The sequence below is a fragment of the Leptopilina heterotoma genome, unplaced genomic scaffold (genome assembly GCF_015476425.1).
Source record: "Leptopilina heterotoma isolate Lh14 unplaced genomic scaffold, ASM1547642v1 Lhet_68, whole genome shotgun sequence".
NCBI lineage: Eukaryota > Metazoa > Arthropoda > Insecta > Hymenoptera > Figitidae > Leptopilina > Leptopilina heterotoma.
Window position 1 is genome coordinate 4096155 of NW_025111157.1, and position 6000 is coordinate 4102154.

Here is a 6000-nt window from a genome sequence, read left to right on the forward strand (position 1 = left end):
TTCCAGAAGCCTTTTAAAAATTCCATACCATTTCCATGATTTCCATGATTTCCAGATTCTGTAGGAACCCTGCTTTTGTCTGACTTTCTTCTAAATTATCGAATTCAGTGATTTTTGGGGTGAATTTGGTTAAGTTGTAAAATGATTAATTTCTATTTGAATTCGTTTTTTTTTAATGTAGAAAATCTGATGTTAATTTAATTCTTTTTTCGTTATGCACGGCAAAAAATATTTAGCTGGATGAACTACAGATTTCACTTTAGTAGCGAAATTTTTCAGTGCTTCAATTAATACTTTCGTTATTCTAGAGAAACTTATCGCTATTTCAAGTAAAACTTTTTTCATTGTGTAATAATTATTATTTCTTTGAAAAGTATTTATTTTTAAATGGCTTTATAAAATAAGCAATGCAAAAGATGACCCAGATACTAATTGGAATTGTTCTATCCATAGTTTAAGTCTAGTAATGTAAATTCTATTTAAATTGAGACCATTGAGTGAAATTATTTAAATTTTAGTTAGTTAAATCTCTTTGTTAGGTTATAATAATTATTTCTTTAAAATTTTTTAAATTGTTTAAAATAAGCAGTTCCATACAACATGCCCGCGCGCTTGCGCGCGGATAGTGTGGCTAGTTATAATTAATTATTAAATTGTAATACAATTATAAAATAAAAAAATAGAAAAATATTTTAGTAAAAAATATTTTAAAATATTTAAAAAATATTTAAAATATTTAAAAAATATTTAAAATAGAAAATTAACATTACAAGACAAGACATCACACATCATGTACCTCATTTATAATTTATATAAATAATAATTATTATTGTCACAAAAAAGAATTATAATTATTTTATTTCCGCTATATAATACTATTATAATGTACAATAGAAACTTAAAAAACCGCTGCCAAGTTGTATATTTTTTTTTATAATTTTGGTGCTCATTTCATGAACACTTTACTTTCTCATGGAGATAAAAATAATAGAAATATATGAATAACTTTTTATAAATATGGTGAAAGAGATTGAATTTTAAATAAATCAATGTATTTTTAAATACCCTACAAGATAGTTACAATAATTTAATAGTTAAACAAAAATTTTCAAACAAAAAAGTTGAGAAAATGTCATTTTTCGCTCAATTTTTGGTTTTTAAAATACCAATAATTTAGAAATTTATTATCGAATTAGGTTTAAAAATAGGTCAATCGAAGCGATTTTTAATGCTCTACAAGTTGATAACGATAATTTTAAAGTTACTTCAATGTTTTTCAACAAAATTTTCAAAAAAGTCTTATTTTCCAAAATTTTTGATTTTTAAAAGTTTAATAACTCCGGTAAATATGAACGAAAAATGTTCAATTAGGGCTAAAAAAAATGCGTCTAAAAAAATTCTACAAAATTATGGAAAAACATTTATAGGTGTCCTAACATTTTTTTAAAGTTATGGGCAAAAAACGTTTTTTTTTCAAAATTAAAAATAAAAAAAAATTTAGTTAAACTTTATGGATCGGGCTGAAAATACTCTCATTTTATGTCCGCAGGTGAGATCTACAATTTAAAAAAAAATTCAACCCAAAAGCTCTTGATGATTTCGAGATATTTATAAAAATGTGATGTTTACACACACACACACACACATACAGAATTACATTTTTCAAAAATGTCATTTTTGAACTCCTGAGGTCAAATAACATAAGGATATGTCAAAAAATCGAACTCAAAAGATTTTGGTATTACAATACTTCCACTATGAGGAAGTAAAATATTGCAGAATTTATTAAGACATTTTTTTACATGTGCACAAATAAACTAATGAGAAAACTAAAACAAACAGTGTATAATATTTTCGGAGTATAAAATAAAATGGAATTTTCAGAATATAAATTTTTATTTTGTCTTTAATAGAGTTGAATTAAGTTTTGAATTTTTGAAATTCTGTAGACATTTTTTTTTTTTACTATTTTGTTATCATAATTTAATTTAGGATGGAAAAATTGTAGTTGAGTTTTTTAAAATAATTTCACAATAGAATGGTATAAATATAATAATATAATTAAATAATCCACGGAATATGCATGTAAATATTAATAATATAATATTGAATAATTTACAGAAAATACTTTGGAAAATATTATAAGGTTTTTCCATATTTAATTGGAAGTATTTAATACTATGTAGTTGCGGTAATAATTGTTTCTTTCCGAATTATGAAGTATTTATCAGTACATTATAAATAGAATAGGATGATTTAATCACCTGGAAAAGTAATTTGATTATTAATTTTATTTAATATTGTGAATCATTCTTATTTTCTAGAAAAGATTTTTATTAACACAATTTTTTTACTATTTGCACATACGTTAAAAATATACGTCAACGTATTTATAATTTTGTTAATTTTTAAGTTTTAATTGTATTTCGCGCCTCCTCCAAATAGATCAACTTGTATAGGCTCCCTAATTTTGGCCAAAATTGTCACATTTTTAAAGAAATTAAAATTAAAAATAATAATAATAACAAATAATAATAATAATAAATAATAATAATTGATTCAATTGCTAGGGTTCTGATATTTGAATTATTTAAATTAATTTCAGAAAAAATTCATAATTAGAAACAAATATTAAAATTAAATACGAACTTTGACAAATGTACTTATGGACATAACAATTACAGAAGAACCAGTCAGTTCAATGGGTCGTGAGGCTCGCATTGCTATTATTTTCAGATCCATTTTTGTTTTATTTGCTAAATTAATCCAGTCAATGTGCCACATTTTATGTGAAACCGCCGTACTCTAGATAAATAATTGATAAATAATTGATAAATAATTGATTGCATTTAATTTAATAAGTATTTTAATGTTATTCATTTAATTTATTTTAATTTTATTCATCGTAATACTTAACATTGAAATAATTAATTATAAATAATAATTGATAATTATTGTATTTAATTTTATTTATTAAATTTAATTTAATTTAACGAATTTAACTAATAAAAGTTTAATTAATTAAATAAATAATTAAAAAATTGTTAAAATAATTAATTATTAATTATTAATAATAATTATTATTTCATTTAATTTTATTTAAAAATAAATTTCCTTTGTCTCATTATTCAACATGTAGTGCGCTAACCTTTTCAATTAATTTCTCTCCATATAAACTGTATATAAATATTTGAATAATAACTGCGCACATATACAGCCAAAATATTCGAGATCCTACAGTATTTGTTGATAATTGAAAAATTATGGCACATAATCCTGCCATGGAAGCAAAGAATTGGACAAAAATTACAAAACTAAATAAATCATTCAATTTTTCCCCTAATCTGTAAATAATTATAATTTTTTTTTATTTCTTAGCCTTGAAATAAAATTTTGAATTAATAAAATTAAAAGAAAAAGAATTTAATAAATAAATAAAAAAAAATATAAACAATAAATAATGAATAAATAAAAAATAATATAAATATTAAATAAAATAAACTAATAAATACAATAAATTTATTCTACTAACGCAAATATAAAATTATGATGTTTGACGCAATTTCTGATTATCTTTGATTCCAACTGATATTGAATATGTTCGGGATAATTTTTCAATTGTTTAAAAGATAATAGACTTAAACGATGTAACATTATATCTAATTGGCCACCAATTTGGAGTACAATTAACATGGCAAAACATTCACTAGCTATTGTTACCATTGCTGACATCATTAATGCTAAAGATTGATATAAATACGTTATAGAAAAGATAAATTTCGAATTATTGACATTGTAAGGAAACCATGTATCAAATATCAATGACACACTTCCCTTTTTTTTAAACGATGTCAAAAATATGAATACTGCATTTGCATTTACAATTATCTGAAAAACGATGGTATTTATCCTACATACCCGTGCAGAAATTTTGACCGGGGCCAGGTCGGGGCCAGATCGGGACAAACCGGGCCCCGATCTGGCAACCCGACCTGGCCCCGGCCTGGTTGAAACACTAAAACCGACCGGGGCCATGGCACTTTGCCCGATCTGGCCGCCCTGTCGGGACCCGGTCGGGGCCATGGGATTTCCCCCGATCTTTTCGCTACCCAGGTAGAATTCCAATACTGACTGCATTTTATTATATTAAAGCTTGTTATTTGATTATTAAAGAATGGGGAGTATTTACTTCAATATTAATGATTATTATTAATATTTTTGTAGTAAATAAACTTTTATGAGTGTCATTAAAAATGTAAATAGTTATTAGAATTGCTTTTATTGGACTAAGTTTTTAAAAAAAATATTTTTCTTATTTTCTTTCATTAATTTAGACAGACTATCTTATTTAAATTAATAATTATTTATAATTATTATTATTGTTAATAATTATTTAAACCTATACTTTATGTAACATTATTAAGAATTATACACAAAACACTTAAAACTAAGACGGAAAAATATCGCACGCACGGGGGACCGAACCCTAGACCTCGAGGACGCAAGTCGAATACACATACCGCATAGCCACGCAAGCTTGGAAGCGACCTCGCTTAAACTTCCTTTTGAATCATGGGACCGTTATATACAGTGTTATCATAATAAATTGACTGTATCATATTTATTTATAGAAAAATTATTAAAAATGTATGTTATATATATATATATATATATATATATATATATATATATATATATATATATATATAAATTAATATGTTTATCATAATAATATGGTAAAAATTGTTAATTTAATTATTTATTCTATATTATTTATAATTTAACTATTTTTTAAAATAATAAAAATTTTTTCATTATTAATAATTCACAATAATACTAAAAATTATTAATTAATAATAATTTATTTTTTTGCCTTAAACATGGAATTTCAATTTAAGTGTGAAAAACAATTAAGAGTTTTTAAGAGTTATAAATGTCAAAAATAATATGTTAATATTATAACCACAAAAAAATTTAACATTTTAGGCAATATTTTTGGTTATCACCATGATAACATCGACAAATGGTTCACCTTCGACAATTGGTGCGTTTGTCCTATTGTTTTAAATTAAAGGAGAATAAATTCTTAAGACATCCCTCGAGGACAATTTTTGAGTTTTTAATTGTTTATAATTTTTATTTTCAAATTTCAATCAAAGTTAACAAATTAACACAATTTTTTAAAAACGGACGTTTATTTTCTTATTCCGTTACTGCACATGCTCTAAATCAGTTCAAATTAATCCAATATTACCAGCAGACAATTAAAAACCCATAAAGTAATATATTTCAATTGTCATAAACAACATTAATTAACAAATAGTTAACTTATGATCCTGTCCAACAGAAAATTTTTGTTGCAAATTTTCTTTTTTACTTAGGTTCTTTTAAAGAATATATGTCTTTTTTGCTTATAATATAACTTATTTAAATATTTAATATTATATATCCGTGGTCTTTTAACATTATCTAAATAAAAAAGTAAACGTGAAAAAAAAATTTTTGGTGGAAAGGAACAAAAATTAACTATTTGTTAATTAATATTATTTGTAACCATTTAAATAAGTTATTTTTTAAACAAAAAGGACACATATTTTTAAAATGAACTTAAATTAAAAAGTAGACGTGAAAAAAAATTTTTTTGGTGGACAGGAGCATAAGTTACATAACTATTTGTTATTTAATATATTGTTTATAACAATTTAAATAAGTTATTTTTTAATCAAAAAGGACAAATATTCTTTAAATAGACTTAAATTAAAAAGAAAATGTGAAAAAAAAATTTTTAGTGGAATAGGAATCAATGTTAACTATTTGTTAATTAATATTGTTTATAACAATTTAAATAAGTTATTTTATAATCAAAAAGGGCAAATATTCTTTAAATGAACTTAAATTAAAAAGAAAAGGTAAAAAAAACATTTTTTAGTGGAAAGAAATCAAAGTTAACTATTTGTTAATTAATATTGTTTATAACAATTGATATAAATTACTTTCTGT